This window comes from Solanum tuberosum, unplaced genomic scaffold (genome assembly GCF_000226075.1).
Source record: "Solanum tuberosum cultivar DM 1-3 516 R44 unplaced genomic scaffold, SolTub_3.0 scf00013, whole genome shotgun sequence".
NCBI lineage: Eukaryota > Viridiplantae > Streptophyta > Magnoliopsida > Solanales > Solanaceae > Solanum > Solanum tuberosum.
This window is the reverse complement of record NW_006238940.1, coordinates 2802702-2824932: the sequence shown is the minus strand read 5'-3', so window position 1 is coordinate 2824932 and position 22231 is coordinate 2802702. Positions and strand designations below refer to the sequence as shown.

The 22231-nt window shown below is 29.7% G+C and overlaps 2 pseudogenes; one reads left to right on the top strand and one right to left on the bottom strand.

Moving 5' to 3' along the window:
• Positions 1 to 1831: 1831 nt before the first annotated feature.
• Positions 1832 to 2357, top strand: LOC107063077 (ethylene-responsive transcription factor CRF6-like; annotated as a pseudogene).
• Positions 2358 to 3569: 1212 nt separating this feature from the next.
• LOC107063072 (ethylene-responsive transcription factor CRF3-like) lies at positions 3570 to 21764 on the bottom strand (annotated as a pseudogene).
• Positions 21765 to 22231: the final 467 nt, after the last annotated feature.

Below are 22231 nucleotides of genomic sequence, written 5' to 3'. Positions count from 1 at the left end.
TATGGGGGGGGGGGGGGGTAATAATTTTAATTTGAAACTCTTCAGGGGTGATAGGACCCCTATGAAATTGAAGTGTGTAGTTGGAAATCAAAATATAGATTGAGGGGCCTTTTTGCCATTTTCTCTTAAATATTAAATTCTTGAAAGTTAAAAGAGTAGAGAAAGTGAGAGAATGTGATGAAATTTATTTATAGATTAATAGAGAGATTTGTTTTTGCAAAAAAATTTAAAAATTAAATATATGAGATTAGATTTCTGATTTTTTCAGTCATTAGCAGGTTCCACAACAGTCAAATACTTGATAAATATGTTCGTGCCTTCAACACATATTCCTCTAGTTTTTGACCGGTTTGATATGGACTTCTATTGATTTGGGCCGATTTTGGATTGACCTGATCCGATCCGATCCGATTGAAACCCTAAGTTTGATTTATATAAATGACCATCAAAAGGCAAAATATTTAACAACAAGATGAAAAATCAAAATTCCTAATTGTGTGAGAGTTCTTGAGTTCCTCTTTCATGTTTGTATAATTTTCGGCTTCTTTATCTTTTTTAAGCTACCAGTTACATTTGTGAAGTAAAATGTGTGTGGCTTGTGAGTTTCGATGTGCTTTCATATGAAATCACTTTTTTGTCCTTTACAAAAAAAAATTAGTTTTATGTCCTTTTATAAGATATCTTCATTTTTTTTGCACATAAGAGATCTGAAAAGAATATTTTCTTTTATTCAAATCATAAGAAGACAAGAGATCTCATTTTTCTTGTTTCCTTGTATGCTTCTACAATTATATTTTAAAACTTATATATGTGTAGATTCTATTGCGTTAGGTTTGTTTGTGTTTGAGAATTTTATCTTTTGAACTATATAAAATTCATGATGGACTATATAGAAATTTCCTATTTGAAACTCTAGAGAAATGACATAATAAAAGCAAATCTAGGATTTTAAGTGAATTTGAGAGAATTAATTTTCTAGTCCTTTCCAAAATTCATTTTAGTTTTATAGGCTTCTTATAAATAAGAGATTTTTCAGTTTTAAAAGAAATTCATTTTTATACATAGGAAATTTGAAATAATGTCATTTTTTTTTGTATTTAAATTGTAAAAAGGGACAGAGATCTCATTTCATGTAAATTCTGTAGTCTTCATTTGTAAAAGTGGATATAAATTTTGGGAGAAATAATTTTCTAACCCTATACAATTTTCTATTAGTTTAATAACCTGTTTTTTAATATAAGAAATCTTCATTTCTTATGCCTAACAAATATGAAAATACAATCTTTTTTGTCATGAAAACATATTTGTTCATCCTTGAAAATAAAACATGTTTATCAGGGAAACATGTTCTTACTAATGTCTCTATTTCAATTTATATGGGATATTTTGGATTTCGAGAGTCAAATTTTTCAAATTGTGATGGTAAATTAAGGCATGAAATCTATAAGGTTTTCAAAATAAAATTATACATTGGAAAATTATGTAAAACATATTGTAAGTCAAGTAATTAAAATTTCAAAATATTTAAAGTTCTATGAAAAAGTCACGGTCAAACTTGTTTGATTCTCCAAATTCGAAAAGCCACTTAAATTGAGACTAAGAAAATATTTTTTTCCATTTCCTTTTAATCCATATGATATGGAATTTTGGAGTTGGCAGTCTGAATTTAGTTTGTTTATTTTCTTAAACTTTGTGCTAAGTCAAAATCACATAATCAAATTGACAGAGAGAGTACATAGATAAAAAAAATTCTGATTATTAGTGAATTGTATATACATGTCTGGTTTAATGGAATTTTTGTGCTTTTTTGTTTATTCTCTTTCATGAAGCAATGGCTTCCAAAGACGAGCTTCACGAAAATGAGATAGTCGAAAAACCCTCAAAAAATTGCCAGAGGAAAAAAAAACAACCTTATGGGCGAACGTTCTATTGTCTTGCCACGAGTTGTACACATTTACATAACATACAATGACGCCACAGATTCATCTAGCGATGAGGAGGAAAATCTTTAAGGAGAGAAGTCCAAACGACAAAAAATAATTTGTAATGAAATTATGATAAAAAATGGAAAGACCAAGGTCACTTCAAAAATGGTGTCGTCCAAAGAGAAGAAAGATACGAAGCTGCTCCAAGAAAATGAAAAGAAGTACAGGGGAGTTAGACAACGAAAATGGGGAAGATGAGTTGCAGAGATTCGAGATGTACGAACAAAAACACGACGTTGGCTGGGAAGTTTTGACACTGCGGTAGAAGCTGCTTTGGCTTATGACAAGGCAACCATTGAAATAAAAGGTGCTAATGCTTTTACAAACATTATCAAGCCACCACCAAAGGGAATCAACCCCATCCACCACTAAGGAAGACAAAAGGCATGCAAATCCATATATATTTAGTTACTTTATTGGTTCAACATTCCATAGGTTTATCCATGCACCTTTGAAATTATGAGTTCAAAATTTTAACTTTTAATAGTTGAAACACATGAATGTAAATAAGAAGGGTTTTGTTAAGGGGGGAGAGGCCAGGGGATAGCCCCATATTTTCTTCCCCTTATTGATATAAGTATTTAGTAATCACATATAATTTTTACTATTTGTTGCTTTATTTTGGTTTGTATCTTAATATTTTACTGTCATTTTTTTCTTATGGAAATTTCTTTTTCCTAATAACTTCTCTTTTGAGTTGTGGGTCATTGGAAACGATCTCTCTTCACAAAATGAAAAGAAAAGTTCGTGTATTTTATATTACCCTCTCCAAACTCTATTTGTGGAATTACACTGTATATATCATTGTTGTTAGTGAACCAATTAATTGGAGGAACATGAAAAGCTGTGATTTATGTAATGATGAAGCAGAATTGTTTTTGTTGTATTCCTTGTAAATAATTGCTAAAAAAATATTATCTTAAAAATACTACTTTTGCTAGATAAACCTTGGGTTTAAAAAAAGTTCAGAAAATATATTTCTAATGTACAAGAAATGTTCAATATAGCTTACCATATTTTGTAAAATAAGTAATTGAAAGATTTTCCTTGAAAATTTTCTGAAAAGCTAAATTATTTACATGAAGCTACTACTTCTTAGCTCCCTTAACATAACGTGAGGAGCTTGATATAGAAATTTGATCATAGTTATTTATTACATTGTTTTATATTAAACATAGATTGTTACTCATTTTCTTCATTAAATAAATTAGTTGCATGTTTAGATCAATTTTGTACTGTTCTCACTAAATGTAAATTTATTCTTAAAATGGATTAACGTGATACAATTTTTCTTTTTTAAATTAACAGTAATTATGCTTTAGTTTCAAACATGATCGAGTAAATAGAGACGTCCCTGATAAGAAAAATATATATATATAATCACACGATACACATTTTTGGGCTCGATTTTGGCATGGCAAAAGAAGCAAATTCATGAGGTTGAATAGACCAAACCAGACTTTTCATTAAAATCACCTCAACATTTTCATTCTTAACAGTGATTTTGTCACGACCCAAAAACGAAAGTGATGAAAGTTTTCTCTTTCCACCAGGACAAGTCAGCCTCAACCCTAGGAAAATGAAAGAAATGCGGAAATATAAAATAAGAACAAGACAAAGGCGGAAAACTTATTCATTCTAAACAATACCCCAAAACTTGGTTATCACTTGTACAAGTTACTAAAGTAAATATATAATTCAAAAGATAAATACAAGTCTCAGTCTTTATTTCTCAAGTAGAACCAAGCTTCAAGAAAAGGAAAAGAGGTCCGGCCAAGATGACAATCAACTACCTCTCAAATCCTTCAACGAGTCTCGACTGTCAGGAGGAGAAAAAAATCACACGATTCCGAACTCGGAACCTACACAGGTGTAGAAGCAAGGGGTGAGTATCAACAACACTGTACGCAGCAAGCAACCTAGAAAACAAAGCATCTGCTAGAAAATGAATATCCTTTACACTCTAACCGAACCTCCTCAAACTACAACTTGCACATAAATCAACCCAACCTAGAAATATTAAAATACACGACACACAAGTCCTAATATTCACAATTCAATCTTCACAATTCAACAATCAAACAAATCAAATAAGTCAATCTCAATCTCAAGTAGTTCATTTACACGCACAAGTACATCAATCTCAAGTAACAAGCAAATCACGCATAAGCATCAAAAGTATCAAGTCACAATGATCAATCTCTCACCGAAATCATTTCCCATCTGCACAATATCACTAGCCGGAACCATTTTCCATCGGTTTTATATCAAATCACTAGCCAAGAAACCATTTCCCATCGACTTTATATCAAATCACTAGACGAAACCATTTCCCATCGGCTTCATATCACATCACTAGTCGGAACCATTTACCATCGACTTTATATCAAATCACTAGTCGAAACCATTTCCCTTGGCTTCATATCAAATCACTAGCTAAAACCATTTCCCATTGGTTTTATAAACACTTTTCAGAAATGACCTCAACATCATAATATATATATATATATATATTTGTCTTATCAGGGACGTCTCTATTTACTCGATCATGTTTGAAACTAAAGCATAATTATTGTTAATTTAAAAAGAAAAATTGTATCACGTTAATCCATTTTAAGAATGAATTTACATTTAGTGAGAACAATACAAAATTGATCTAAACATGAAACTAATTTATTTAATGAAGAAAATGAGTAACAATCTATGTTTAATATAAAACAATGTAATAAATAACTATGATCAAATTTCTATATCAAGCTCCTCACATTATGTTAAGGGAGCTAAGAAGTAGTAGCTTCATGTAAATAATTTAGCTTTTCAGAAAATTTTCAAGGAAAATCTTTCAATTACTTATTTTACAAAATATGGTAAGCTATATTGAACATTTCTTGTACATTAGAAATATATTTTCTGAACTTTTTTTAAACCCAAGGTTTATCTAGCAAAAGTAGTATTTTTAAGATAATATTTTTTTAGCAATTATTTACAAGGAATACAACAAAAACAATTCTGCTTCATCATTACATAAATCACAGCTTTTCATGTTCCTCCAATTAATTGGTTCACTAACAACAATGATATATACAGTGTAATTCCACAAATAGAGTTTGGAGAGGGTAATATAAAATACACGAACTTTTCTTTTCATTTTGTGAAGAGAGATCGTTTCCAATGACCCACAACTCAAAAGAGAAGTTATTAGGAAAAAGAAATTTCCATAAGAAAAAAATGACAGTAAAATATTAAGATACAAACCAAAATAAAGCAACAAATAGTAAAAATTATATGTGATTACTAAATACTTATATCAATAAGGGGAAGAAAATATGGGGCTATCCCCTGGCCTCTCCCCCCTTAACAAAACCCTTCTTATTTACATTCATGTGTTTCAACTATTAAAAGTTAAAATTTTGAACTCATAATTTCAAAGGTGCATGGATAAACCTATGGAATGTTGAACCAATAAAGTAACTAAATATATATGGATTTGCATGCCTTTTGTCTTCCTTAGTGGTGGATGGGGTTGATTCCCTTTGGTGGTGGCTTGATAATGTTTGTAAAAGCATTAGCACCTTTTATTTCAATGGTTGCCTTGTCATAAGCCAAAGCAGCTTCTACCGCAGTGTCAAAACTTCCCAGCCAACGTCGTGTTTTTGTTCGTACATCTCGAATCTCTGCAACTCATCTTCCCCATTTTCGTTGTCTAACTCCCCTGTACTTCTTTTCATTTTCTTGGAGCAGCTTCGTATCTTTCTTCTCTTTGGACGACACCATTTTTGAAGTGACCTTGGTCTTTCCATTTTTTATCATAATTTCATTACAAATTATTTTTTGTCGTTTGGACTTCTCTCCTTAAAGATTTTCCTCCTCATCGCTAGATGAATCTGTGGCGTCATTGTATGTTATGTAAATGTGTACAACTCGTGGCAAGACAATAGAACGTTCGCCCATAAGGTTGTTTTTTTTTCCTCTGGCAATTTTTTGAGGGTTTTTCGACTATCTCATTTTCGTGAAGCTCGTCTTTGGAAGCCATTGCTTCATGAAAGAGAATAAACAAAAAAGCACAAAAATTCCATTAAACCAGACATGTATATACAATTCACTAATAATCAGAATTTTTTTTATCTATGTACTCTCTCTGTCAATTTGATTATGTGATTTTGACTTAGCACAAAGTTTAAGAAAATAAACAAACTAAATTCAGACTGCCAACTCCAAAATTCCATATATATATAGTGTAATTCCACAAATAGAGTATGGAGAAGGTAATAAAATATACACTAACCTTTCTTTCATTTTGTGAAGAAAGATTATTTCCAATGACCAACAGCTCAAAAGAGAAGTTATTAGGAAAACAAAATTTCCATAAGAAAAAAAAATGACAGTAAAATATTAAGATACAAACCAAAATAAAGCAACAAATAGTAAAAATTATATGTGATTACTAAATACTTATATCAATAAGGGGAAGAAAATATGGGGCTATCCCCTGGCCTCTCCCCCCTTAACAAAACCCTTCTTATTTACATTCATGTGTTTCAACTATTAAAAGTTAAAATTTTGAACTCATAATTTCAAAGGTGCATGGATAAACCTATGGAATGTTGAACCAATAAAGTAACTAAATATATATGGATTTGCATGCCTTTTGTCTTCCTTAGTGGTGGATGGGGTTGATTCCCTTTGGTGGTGGCTTGATAATGTTTGTAAAAGCATTAGCACCTTTTATTTCAATGGTTGCCTTGTCATAAGCCAAAGCAGCTTCTACCGCAGTGTCAAAACTTCCCAGCCAACGTCGTGTTTTTGTTCGTACATCTCGAATCTCTGCAACTCATCTTCCCCATTTTCGTTGTCTAACTCCCCTGTACTTCTTTTCATTTTCTTGGAGCAGCTTCGTATCTTTCTTCTCTTTGGACGACACCATTTTTGAAGTGACCTTGGTCTTTCCATTTTTTATCATAATTTCATTACAAATTATTTTTTGTCGTTTGGACTTCTCTCCTTAAAGATTTTCCTCCTCATCGCTAGATGAATCTGTGGCGTCATTGTATGTTATGTAAATGTGTACAACTCGTGGCAAGACAATAGAACGTTCGCCCATAAGGTTGTTTTTTTTTCCTCTGGCAATTTTTTGAGGGTTTTTCGACTATCTCATTTTCGTGAAGCTCGTCTTTGGAAGCCATTGCTTCATGAAAGAGAATAAACAAAAAAGCACAAAAATTCCATTAAACCAGACATGTATATACAATTCACTAATAATCAGAATTTTTTTTATCTATGTACTCTCTCTGTCAATTTGATTATGTGATTTTGACTTAGCACAAAGTTTAAGAAAATAAACAAACTAAATTCAGACTGCCAACTCCAAAATTCCATATCATATGGATTAAAAGGAAATGGAAAAAAATATTTTCTTAGTCTCAATTTAAGTGGCTTTTCGAATTTGGAGAATCAAACAAGTTTGACCGTGACTTTTTCATAGAACTTTAAATATTTTGAAATTTTAATTACTTGACTTACAATATGTTTTACATAATTTTCCAATGTATAATTTTATTTTGAAAACCTTATAGATTTCATGCCTTAATTTACCATCACAATTTGAAAAATTTGACTCTCGAAATCCAAAATATCCCATATAAATTGAAATAGAGACATTAGTAAGAACATGTTTCCCTGATAAACATGTTTTATTTTCAAGGATGAACAAATATGTTTTCATGACAAAAAAGATTGTATTTTCATATTTGTTAGGCATAAGAAATGAAGATTTCTTATATTAAAAAACAGGTTATTAAACTAATAGAAAATTGTATAGGGTTAGAAAATTATTTCTCCCAAAATTTATATCCACTTTTACAAATGAAGACTACAGAATTTACATGAAATGAGATCTCTGTCCCTTTTTACAATTTAAATACAAAAAAAAATGACATTATTTCAAATTTCCTATGTATAAAAATGAATTTCTTTTAAAACTGAAAAATCTCTTATTTATAAGAAGCCTATAAAACTAAAATGAATTTTGGAAAGGACTAGAAAATTAATTCTCTCAAATTCACTTAAAATCCTAGATTTGCTTTTATTATGTCATTTCTCTAGAGTTTCAAATAGGAAATTTCTATATAGTCCATCATGAATTTTATATAGTTCAAAAGATAAAATTCTCAAACACAAACAAACCTAACGCAATAGAATCTACACATATATAAGTTTTAAAATATAATTGTAGAAGCATACAAGGAAACAAGAAAAATGAGATCTCTTGTCTTCTTATGATTTGAATAAAAGAAAATATTCTTTTCAGATCTCTTATGTGCAAAAAAAATGAAGATATCTTATAAAAGGACATAAAACTAATTTTTTTTTGTAAAGGACAAAAAAGTGATTTCATATGAAAGCACATCGAAACTCACAAGCCACACACATTTTACTTCACAAATGTAACTGGTAGCTTAAAAAAGATAAAGAAGCCGAAAATTATACAAACATGAAAGAGGAACTCAAGAACTCTCACACAATTAGGAATTTTGATTTTTCGTCTTGTTGTTAAATATTTTGCCTTTTGATGGTCATTTATATAAATCAAACTTAGGGTTTCAATCGGATCGGATCGGATCAGGTCAATCCAAAATCGGCCCAAATCAATAGAAGTCCATATCAAACCGGTCAAAAACTAGAGGAATATGTGTTGAAGGCACGGACATATTTATCAAGTATTTGACTGTTGTGGAACCTGCTAACACCGGTCAAAAACTAGAGGAATATGTGTTGAAGGCACGAACATATTTATCAAGTATTTGACTGTTGTGGAACCTGCTAATGACTGAAAAAATCAGAAATCTAATCTCATATATTTAATTTTTAAATTTTTTTGCAAAAACAAATCTCTCTATTAATCTATAAATAAATTTCATCACATTCTCTCACTTTCTCTACTCTTTTAACTTTCAAGAATTTAATATTTAAGAGAAAATGGCAAAAAGGCCCCTCAATCTATATTTTGATTTCCAACTACACACTTCAATTTCATAGGGGTCCTATCACCCCCTGAAGAGTTTCAAATTGAAATTACTACCCCCCCTAAATGCATAGCTGGCAAAGTGAGTGTATCTCACTCTCTTTGAGAGAGTGAACTCCAAAAGTAAATATTAAAATTTTATTTTGACATCCTTTTTAAAAATATATATATATTTTTAATTATGAATTTAAATCAAATTCATTTGAACACCCAAAAAAAAATATTTTCTTGCTAATAGACCCTTTAATTATCAATCTCAAATTTCAATCAATCAACTACATCTCAGACATATTCTCAATCTTATTAATTGTTCAATCGCTGGTGAATCAACCTTTTTCTTTTCAAAATTGTCACCGGCATCGACATGACAATGATGTGGAACACATCGCTGGCTCCTCTTCATCTTCCCTAAGAGAATAATGCTCATCTCCAATGATTCCCATCAATGGCAACATCACTTTCTGTATTCATCCCCTCTCTTTCCTTCTTTCTCACTTTTTTTTACTTTGCTTTTCAAATCTTCCGACGGACAAAGCTTCTTAACAAGTCTCACCATCATTATTCGCCCCTCTTCCTCGCAAGTGCAACTACAAGATATTTGAGTTTTACAATAATGGTGAAAATGGGTATAGTGAAGATATAAGAGGAAAGAATAAAGAATTATAAAAAAGAGTTGAAAAAAAATAAAATTTAATGAAATTTCCAGGTGTCAAGCGCGTGATATTCACATGTCTAACATAGATGTGGTTGTGACCATTTAGGGCTGCAATAATTTCAGTTTTAAATACTTCAGAGGGGTGATAGGACTCCCGTGAAATTGAAGTGTGTAGTTGAAAATTTGAATATAAATTAAGGGGTGTTTTGGCCATTTTCTCAATATTTAATTTCAACTTTTTAACTTTATGAAAACTCATTCATTCTCATATCTCTGCAATATCACTTATTAGTTACTCCATTACTTATTTTTATTAGTAATTAATTTATTATTTCTCATGAAGTGCTAATAAGATTATTATTATAAGATTACTTATACAACTTATTATTATTAGTTATTAATTTATTATTTCTCTGAAAATGCTAGCAACATTTTTATTACAATATTACTTTTTAGTTCTTACTTATTAGTTATTATTATCCATTAATATTGAATACTTGTTAGTTAGTAGTTATTAGTTTATTAATTTATTATTATTATGACTTATTTGGTAACTCCATGATCAAAGGTAGGGGTGTTCACGGGTTAGTTTGAATCGGTTATTGGTCAAAACCAAAACCAAACCAACTAATCGGTTTTAAAATTATCAAAACCAAACCAAATCAAATATAATATACATTTTGGATCGGTTATTGGTCAAAACCAAAACCAAACCAACTTAATCGGTTTTAAAATTATCAAAACCAAACCAAATCAAATATAATATACATTTACCGGTTTGGTGATTATCGGTTTCGGTTTGGTTTGGTTCGTTATTAACCATACACAAAAATAAAAGAAACAATTCATTCAAAATGTGAAAAAAGTGACAACAATCCATTCAAAACAAAAAATAGTTAGAATGACTTAAATTACCGAACTTTCGATTTAAATAAAACTTTAAAATTCACTATATTGGCCTAGAAGGAAGAGACAATAACATTTTCAGTCCCACAAAGAATTGTCATAGACACTCATATTACATGAAATCAATAAGATAAATGGTTTCACCTTGGGCATTCTTGCTTTCAATAAGTGAAGTATAAAGAAATTTTAATGAAAACATATATAAGATCTTTAAAATTGTTTATAAAAACAATATATTAAGTATGTATATTAACAAAATATATGTATATAATTCATCGGTTCGGTTATTTCTTCAGTTTTTTTGAATAAAACCATAACCAAACCAAATACTACCGGTTTTTAAAAATCTAAAACCAAACCAAACCAAACCCAAATAAAATCGGTTTTATTTTATCGGTCTGGTTTGGTTTTTCGGTTTGGATCGGTTTTTATCCAAACCGTGAACACCCCTAATCAAAGGTATCAATGATTAAATATCATTATTAACTAATAAAGTGCAATTATGCTACCGTTCGATTAAGTATTTATTTTGTTCTGAGAATTTAGTATGCTTGTTTCATTTATTTCTATTATTTTTTTAGTATCATATATTTATTTTTTGTTATTTTAATTAAACTAGCACAATGAATTTAATGGAAAAGGTGGAAGTTTGTTTGAGGTTATACTAATAGAGGTAAAAGTAGAAATTCAAGAAGTTTTATCTCTAATACTGTTCTATTTCTACCTTTTTAATTTTCTTCTTCGTCATGTTTTATTACTAATTATATTCAAAATAATACGTAAGTTAATAAGATCATCAAAATAATTAAATTTTATTATTGATTTATTAAATGATTTCTTTAAAGTTTAATCTACATAAAAATATTGACTACTGCGTACTAAAAAAAGTATTCAACTTAATAAAATATAAAATATATTAATATAGTGCAAGTCTTATCTTTTTATGATTATTAAATATTAAATATTGACCACTAAAAATTAGTATAAAATACAGAAATTTCAATAATTTGGGCGCTTATTAAATTCTATCTCGAAAGTTTCTCAAAATATAATAATCCTAAATTTTTTCAGAACTCACAGTTACACTGCTCCTTCGCCAGATACATAACAAACGATACATAAGTTATGTATCAGATACATAACTATAAACTAGCTAGATTCATACTGATTTTGGTTTGAAATAATTAAAGTTATGTACCAACAATAACATTTGTACCAGATACATTGTACATAAACAAAGTTGTACTGTATCTAATAGAGAAGTAGTGATGTATCTGGATGTTAAGATAACGAGAAGGAAAACATGGATTTTTTGTAATTAATTCAAATAGTAGAGATTTAAAAAAATTATGTTATTTTAAGTCGTATAATTTACGTAATTTTCTTCAAAAATATATTTATTACTGAACTATCCCAATACAACCCAGCCCACTAACTAAAACATAAATAATTAATTCTTTATACTTCAATTTCTTATTATAGTTTTTCGCTTTATACTTGAATTTGTTTCATAATAACTTCCCATTTTTCACATGTCATTCTTATCATTGTAAGTAGACCAATAAAAAAGGAACCAACATTAACAATTTACTAAATAGCAGCTACCACTTAGATTTGGTCACCAAATTTTAGAAAACTTATGTTTAACTATTTTGATATCATCTTCAAGTAAATATTTCAAAATATTATTCAATTATGAGAATTTATTTAACAAAATAATTTACTTTCTTTTTTGTCAATAAGGTTAGAGGTCTTTCTTTAGTAAAATTACTCAACTAATAATTAAAAAAAATTGACATGATAACATAATATTTTTTATGTCATGTATAGAAAGAATTTCTTCACTTTTGAAATTTTGTAAGATGTCATTTTTCATGAACATTTAAAAATGTTGGTTGTGTTTTTTAAATAAAGAAAAGATCACATTGATTTTGGGTCTTGCTTTAAAACACAGGGAGCCTAAATAAAAAGGTTAACATTGTTTGACCCTAAATAATTATTTTATTTTTTCTAATCCAATTAGCAATTATGACCTACATAATAAGTTTTGTATATTTGGGTATATCTGCTTCAGAGGTGAATACTTTCAGCCCATTGTATCAATGACCTCATAAATTTGTTTCTTTTGGTATGCCACAATCGAGCCTAAAAATATGTATCATGTGATCGTGTCTTTGTCCTATTTAATATTTCACGGTTTACTTGTCATTTTTCAAATTCGTATGACTCGTTCTTCAAAAGTTTGTCACTGTAAAAGTTTATCTATTTTATCATAGTGATCCACCTTCTCCAGCACACACTTTATCCAGAGCATTTTCATTCACATGATATTTGAAACCGAGTCATAATTATTGTTTAATTTCAAAAGGGCAAATATTTTGTCTTAATTCATTTCAAGTAAGATGTTACATTTTGTGAGAACTGTGTAAAATTTACCTAAACATACAACTAATTCATTTAATGAAAAAAATTTAGTATAGAAAAACTTAATAAGTAATTTTGATCGAATTTTAGTGTTATGCAACATGTTAAGGGAGTAAGTTCAACAAAATCGCTCAATTACTTATTTTATCAAGTTCAAAGTTGTTGTAAAGTTCTATCAAATTAGAAATATTTTGTCTAAATTTGTTTAATAAAAAACATTTAATTCGCAAAAATAGCATTTTTGAGATAATATTTGTTGTAAATATTAACCATGAATACAATAAAAATAATTGCATATCAATCAAGCATATTGGAGTCAATAAGAATCACAGTCATTTATGTTCATCCGACTAATTAGTTCAACAACAACAAATTCAGTGTAATACATATATAAACGAAGTTCAGAGAGGGTAATAAGATGTATGCAAATCTTATTTCTAATTTTATGGGATAGAGATATAGTAAATGATGACCCTCGACTCAAAAAAGAAGTTATTTGGGTAAGGGAATTGCGGAAGGAATTTTTTTTTACTGTTAAATATCAAGATACAAAGAAAAATGAAGATAGTAAAAACACCTTGAAGAATGAGAAATTATATGTGATTACTAAATCTTTCTACTAATAAGGGAAAGAACATACGGGGTTAGCCCCTGCCTCTCCCAGATAACGGAACCTTCTTATTTATAGTCATGTCCTTCAACTTATAAAAGTTTATTAAATAGAAGACTATTTATAATAAAATCCTAGGAATAATTATCAGCAAAACCCGACCCCAGAAAGACTCTACTTTACTCCGTCTGCGTTTGTGACGTAAGGACTGAAAAGATCGCGAATCATTCGATAATGATTGATTTTTTCCCTTATCCTATCCAATCACAACTTAATATCTAGTCTCATAATTCCCAAGCTAGTCAGTTCTACTAGTGTGATACCGGACTTAAGTGTTCTAGGTACGGGCTCCAACAAAAATGTTATTCTACTTCTCCGAAAATTTTTATGGTGGGAGAGGCATAAATATGACTTGATATGTGAGGGATTATTTTTGAATAAATTTTTTTGTAAGTCCCACCTTTCTATTCAATATTGTTGTTTCTCTCTCATGCCTTATTTAATTTTATTAATAAAAAATTATGTGGGTCTTATTCTTTTATTTTACATTGTTATTTCTCTTTCCCATACATTTTACTCTACATCCGTTTACTTGTCCATTTCTTTTTTTTCCCCTTTTTTAAAAAAGTTCTTCTTTAATTCTTCTTTCCTATAATATTTCAGATCAATTTTTACTTTTTATTTTTATTTTTTTTTATTTTTTATATCATTCGATATATTTGCCTTTTTTATATTTGATAATTAACAATGGTGGAGTGATTGGACCCATGTATTTTTCTCCTACCTTTACTTCTCACCCCTCCTTTTGCCATTTCTTTCCTTTCACCTTTTTATTTTTTCTAATTCTTTGTGTAATTTTTTAATCAGTTTTTTCAATAGTGAATATTATTTATCCAATTTTTCTTATATCATTTATATATGTTCTTCATTTGATAATTATCACATTGATTATTTAAAAAAAATTATATTCGAGAATACGAGAAAAAATATATATATAATATATTTTCCCTATTTGTGGCATTATGGTTGATATTTTTTTATATAACTGTTTACAATGAGTTATATTAAATAATAATTGTACAAAATAAAATTCATTTTAATAATTTTATTTCATAAAAATAAAATTCATTTTATTGTAAAATGTTACAAATCAAGCTTACAAAAATAAAGAAAATTGAAAAACCTATTTTTATTAATTTGGTACGGTTTATTAATATAAAAATTGATGAAATAATTCAATTTGATAAAGTGAAAAATTGATCAATCGTGCTTATATACATGTGCCAAATGAGGGATATTAATAGTTTAGTCGAATTACTAACTAGACTTTTATTTTGTAGACGAAGGTTTTATTCTTCATTTTTTAATTTTCTCCACCATTTTTTCTTCTCATATTTTTATGTAATTTAAAAAATTAAAAAATAATATACTTGTTAATTATCAAATATGAAAAAGATAAATATACAAATGATATAAAAAAAATTGAATAAATAAAATTAATAAGTGAAAATTGTTCTGAAATATTATAGGAAAGAAGAATTAAAGAAGGACTTTTTTAAAAAGGGGGAAAAGAAAAGAAATGGACAAGTAAACGGATGTGGAGTAAAATGTATGGGAAAGAGAAATAACAATGTAAAATAAAAGAATAGGACACACATAGTTTTTTATTCATAAAATTAAATAAGATAGGAGAGAGAATCAACAATATTGAATAGAAAGATGGAATCTACAAAATTTTTTTATTCAAAAATAATTCCTCACATACCAAATCATACTTGTGCCTCTCCCGCCATAAAATTTTTCTACTTCTCCTGATGTCAATTGAAGAGATATCGGATGCCTATTATTGCTGAATAAGATCTAACATGTTCTTCCTTCCACGTGTCATTCCCTTGTTTTCCCACATGCCTGGTCCAAATTCCCCCCATACAAACATGATATGATTTCTTACAAATATATTTAGAGATAAATTCTTAATATACAGAGTATTATTTGTCGATCAATGTCCCCAATTTGAAGGGGTGGAGCTTTCCCTCATGCTATAAGATTCACAATTTGCTCAAAACCCATAGAACCAATCAATTGTGTCATAGCACGTTAGCCATGCATGTGTCACATTTTAAGTTCATAGAATGATAGTTTGCTTTGGTCTAACTGACCTCATTAATTTGTTTCTTTTAGCAATAAATTTTCACTTTATTGGAAAAAATAGTGTTTCGGCCATGAAAATTATATTCTAAATTCAACTTGAAGTGTATTACAAATTTAGAAAATAACTTATAACCTATTTTTTCAATTCACTTTTCACTTTTGATATCCTATTTAATCATGATATTCAAGCACAAACATCATTTTGAATATTTTAATAATCTAACACAACTTTATCTTAACTCTAGTAACACCAGTGGGAAATATTTAAATCTATGATCAAATGCCTATTTAATTTTCCATGTATAGCACACATTGCTAATATATTTTTGTGAATGAACATAATCCTTTTCAATTGCTTCATTTCATATGTCGGCTGTGTATAGCACACATTGCTAAAATATTTTTTGTGAATGAACATAATCCTTTTCAATTGCTTCATTTCATATGTCGGCTGCCACTGCCGCCTGCATGTCATGCGTGTTGCACAGCAGCACACGTCCTCACAATCTCTCAATAGAATACTCACATAAACATCACTTCATGGCTATCAAACAGTCAGAGAAACTAAAATAATGGTTAGAATTCTAAGTCAGTTTCTTGATTTATGTGTTAACTATGTTCCAAGTTTTTCAATTTTTTATATCCAGATACAATTTTTTTTGGTGTGATATCTTTGTGAGGTGTATATATACATATATCTATATGTGTGTGCCTTTACAGAAAATTATGTATGTACATATTTTGAGAGTTGAATAATGATAGTTACCGATGGATATATATGTGTTGTTATACAAACATATAAATATACGACATGTGATTCTTAAAGTCGGGTTTTTTTTTTTTTTTTAATTTGTTAGATTAATTTCCAATTCCTTCTAGAAATTTAAGAAGGGTTAGGGTATATCTGTCACGACCCAAAAATGAATGTGATGACACTCGTCTTATCCCATCAAAACAAGTCAACCTAAACTCAAATATAACGATAATATGCGGAAATAAAAATAAGGATGAAAGTTTAACACTAATTCTAAAGTAGAATACAAAATCAACTTAATTAAATCCCAAAATTATATTCCAAATTCGACTTGAAGTGTATTACAAATTTAGAAAATAACTTATAACATATTTTGCCAATTCACTTTTCACTTTTGATATCTTATTTAAGTATGATATTCAAGCACAAACATCATTTTGAATATTTGAATAATCTAACATAATTTTATCTTCAACTCTAGTAACACCCGTGAAAAATATTTAAATCTATGATCAAATGCCTATTTAATTTTCCATGTATAGCACACATTGCTAATATATTTTTGTGAATGAACATAATCCTTTTCTTTGCTCCATTACCGAATGAAGAAAAGCATAATGAAACTTTCCCACGAATGAGTCTTGCAAGACTTATTGTTTCAATCGCTTCATTTCATAAGCCGGCTGCCACTGCCACCTGCATGTCATGCATGTTCCAGAGCAACACATGTCCTCACAATCTCGACCTAATTCATCGGTAGCCACTTAAAGTTGGCACGATGTTCACTTAGACATCTTAAATTGACAATGTTCATTTTAGACACCTGATGTAGAGTCCTGCTATGTCATTTTGACACTTTTTTTAATATCAGCAAAAATATATAAGGTGTATGTGTGCCACTCACATGTGAAATAACGAATTAAATGATGACATTTGTCACCACCCACAAAATCGTCTTCTCTAAAGCCCCCAAAAACCCAACCTCCAAATAACCCCAAACCCCTGCCTCGAAAATACCCTACTATGCGCACCAGTTGAAAATTTTAATTTCAAAAATAAAAACCTCCCCAATCCTTTTGCAGAAACTACCCCACCCCACATCTGCACGCCATTACTATCTCAAACAATTTTTTAGCTTATTTTAAAGAAATTAATATTAAATTCTTCCAAGAAAAATTTCGTAAATGGATTTATTTTAAGATTTTAAAAACATTTTGCGTCATTTTTATCGAAACCTTCATCTATAATGGATGAAATTTAACTTGGATAAAATGTGGCTAAAAATGAAAAGAAGAAGAAGAAAAAATAATTAAAAATTAACTAAAAAGATATTTCACGCGCTGCTCAATGAGTGTATTACACTCATAAACACTTATTATGCCATGTAAGCAAAAAGTGTCAAAATGACATAGCGAAACTCTATATCAGGTGTCTAAAATGAACATTATCTGGTTAAAATGTCTAAGTGAAACATCGTGTCAACTTTAGGGGCCACCGATGGGTTAGACCCAAAATCTTTCACTAGAATACTCACATGACATCATTTCATGGCTATCATGATTTATGTGTCAACTATGTTTTAAGTTTTTCAATTTTTTTAATATCCATATACAATCTTTTTGATGTGATATCTTTGTGACGTGTGAGTTTCTATATATATATATATATATTTCTAGATTATGATGCTTTAGGTCTAGGTTAGGAGTTTTGAGTTGTCTTTGAACTATTTACAATTATTTGATAATCATGAATTCTTTATTTTTCTATTTTAAAAATTAAAGGAGAGCCAGACAAAAGCAGATCTACAATTTTATATGAGATTATGCTTGTGTTTTGTGACAAATGATGCAAAATAAACATACATACTTGTCTTTACAGAAAATTAAGTATGTAGATATTATGAGAGTTGAATAATAATAGATACTTATGGATCGATACGTGTTGTTATACAAACATATAAATATATGACATGTGATTCTTAAAGTCGTTTTTTTTTTAATTTGTTACATCGGTTTTCAATTCACTCTAGAAATTTAAGAAGGGTTAGGGTAAATCAAATTACCTCGTATTAATAAAATGATCGATGAATATTACTATCCACATAATAAAGAAAGAGTTTCTTATTATAAATGATTTAACACACTTGTGACGTTCTTTGTTGTTTTTTCTTTTCGTAAATTCATGACATCCAAGAATCACAAAAAGAAGGTCATCAGAAAGCCCTCAAAAAAAAGATATTACTAGAAATTTGACAGTTCGAATTGAAAGAAATTCATGTCTTTCCCGATTCTGTTGGAGTTTACTTGTTAGGCTACAATCTGACGAACCCATCTAATGAGAATAAAGGGAAGCTCAAAGGGGAGAAGTCAAAGCGACGTGAAAAGGCAAGTCAAAAGTAAATCGTTGTTAAGAATAAAAATGTTGAGGTGATTTCAATAATAAGTCTGCTTTGGTCTATTCAACCTCATGAATTTGTTTCTTTTGCCACACCAAAATCGAGCCCAAAAATGTGTACTGTGTAATTTTAATATATCTGTCTAATCAGGGACGTCTCTATTTACTCAATCATGTTTGAAACTAAAGCATAATTATTGTTAATTAAAAAAGAAAAATAGTATCGCCTTGATCCATTTTAAGAATGAATTTACATTTAGTGAAAATTGTACAAAATTGACCTAAACTTGCAACTAATTTATTTAATGAATAAAATGAATAACTATCTATGTTTAAAATAAAACAACGTAATAAATAACTCTAATCAAATTTCTATGTCAAGCTCCTCATGATATGTTATGGGAACAAAGAAGTAGTAGATTCATGTAAATAATTTAGCTTTTCAGAATTTTTTCAAGTGAAGAATTTCAAAAAAAATCTTTCAATTACTTATTTTAAGATAGGGAAAAGGGTCAAAAATATCCCTCAATTTTGTTTTATTGGTTGACTATGCCCTTACCATTAAAATGAAGTTATTCTTATCCCTGCCGTCACTAATTTCACTATTTGAGCCCCTCAATTGGATGAAAAGCCCCAAATCAATCAAAATTACCCAATTTTAACCTGACTCGACCCACCTAATAGTATAACCCATTTTTGTTCATCTTCTCCCTCTTTTCTTCTCAGAAAAACTCGTTCTTCTCTTTTTCTATCCACTTTATTAGCCTTAATCATCTTTTTTATTATCATTATTCTTTACCATGAAGTATTTTCTTTCATGTTTACCCAATCTCATCCCAAACTCTCCAGCTCTAATTACAATTCCATCTCAAGATTAATCAGTGAGTATTTCAAAAGCACACAAATTTTTTTGCTACAAGAATATAGCCACCACCCACGCTGCTGTAATCTTAGCCGAAATTTTTGTCTTCCACCAGCAGTACAGTGGTCCACAAGTAGAGAAGATGACGGAGATGAAATGATAGAAATTGGAGGGTCTTCAACCAAACACCCTTCCTCTTTCAGCAACCAAACAACAACCACCCCCACTGTTCAGACTTCCAAGCCATCACAATCCTCTCTTCTCCTCATCTCCATCTCTGACGAGCCACTACCAATCAACAACCAGTAAACAAAACCCAATCTGAAACAACCAAAACCCACTCTTTCGACCTCCTCCAGACCCACATCGCGAACATTGTCCAGCCACCATGGCGAAATACGAACTTCGATAGACCAGAGGAAATCAACAACGACGAATTAGAGCTCCAAGCTCCAGTAATTTTGATTTTCTTTAGATCTATCTGGAAAATAATTCCCCGATTACCTATATTTAATCATTGTTGAGTTCTTGTGTTTTTGGATTCATAGTCATTATTATATTATTTTCCATATTGTTGGGCTGTGTCGGATGATTTTATTGTTTTTTGAAAAGGAACACAAGTTTAAAGATGAAGATGAACAAAAATGGGTTTATTGTCGGGTCGGATTAAAATTGGGTAATTTTAATTGATTTGGGCTTTTCATTAAATTGAGGGGCACAAATGGCGAAATTAGTGACGGCAGGGGTAAGAATAACTTCATTTTAATGGTAAGGGCATAGTTAACTAATAAAACAAAGTTGAGGGATATTTTTAACTCTTTTCCCTTTAAGATATATGTTAAAATATATTGAACATTTCTGTTACATTAGAAATATTGTCTAAACTTTTTTTTAAACCCAAGGTTTATCTAGCAAAAGTAGCATTTTTAAGTTAATGTTTTTTTAGCAAATCTTTACCAAGAATACAATAAAAACAACTCCGCGTCATCAATGCATAAATCATAGCTACTCATGTTCCTCCAATCAATTAGTTCAACCACAACAATAATATATATAGTGTAATTCCACAAATAGAGTTTGGAGAGGGTGATAAAATATACACAAACCTTTCTTTTCATTTTGTGAAGAGAGATCATTTCCAATGTCCCACGACTCAAAAAAAAAAGTTACTAGGAAAAAGAAATTTCAATAAGCAAAAAAAATGACAGTAAAATATTAAGATATAAAGCAAAATGAAGCAACAAATAGTAAAAACTATATGTGATTACTTAATACTTCTACCAATAAGGGCAAGAAGATAAGGGGCTAGCCCCCGGCCTCTTCCCCCTAACAAAACCTTCTTATTTACATTCATGTCTTTCAACTACTAAAATTTCAACTTTTGAACTTAAAGTTCAAAGGTGGAATGGATAAACCTACGGAAAGTTGTACCAACAAAGTAAGTAAATATATATGTATCTGCATGCCTTTTGTCTTCCTTAGTGGTGGATGGGGTTGATTTCCTTCGGTGGTGGCTTGAGAATGTTTGTAAAAGAATTAGCACCATTTATTTCGATGGCTGCCTTGTCATAAGCTAAAGTAGATTCTACCGCAGTGTCAAAACTTCCCAACCAACGTCGTTTATTCGTTCTTACATCTAGAATCTCTGCAACCCATCTTCCCCATTTTCGCTGTCTAACTCCCATGTACTTCTTTACATTTTCTTGGAGGACCTTCGTATCTTTCTTCTCTTTGGACGACACAATTTTTTATGTGACCTTGGTCTTTCCATTTTTGATGATAGTTTCTATACAAATTATTTTTTGTCGTTTGGACTTCTCTCCTTGAAGATTTTCCTCCTCTTCACTAGCTGATTTGTGGCGTCATTGTCCGTTAGGTAAATACGTACAACACGTGGCAATATAATAGAACATTTTCCCATCAGGTTGTTTTTTTTTCCTCTAGCAATTTTTGAGGGTTTTTCGACTGCCTCATTTTCGTGCAGCTCATCTTTTGAGGCCATTGCTTCATGAAAGAGAACAAACAAAAAAACATAAAAAGTCCATTAAACCAGACATGTATATACACTTCATTAATAATCAATTTTTTTATTTATGTAGTCTCTGTCAATTTGATTATCTGATTTTGACTTAGCATAACGTTTAAGAAAATAAACAAACTAAATTCAAACATCCAACTACAAAATTCTATATCATAAGGATAAAAAGGAAATGGAAAAAAATATTATTTTAGTCTCAATTTAAGTTGTTTTCCGAATTTGAAGAGTCAAACAAGTTTGACCGTGACTTTTTCATATAACTTTCAAATATTTTGAATTTTCAATTACTTGACTTATAGTATGTTTTACATAATTTTTGAATATGTAATTTTATTTTTAAAACCTTATAAATTTGATACCCGAATTTACCATCATAATTTGAAAATTTTGACTCTCGAAGTCATAAATATCCCATATAAATTGAAATAGAG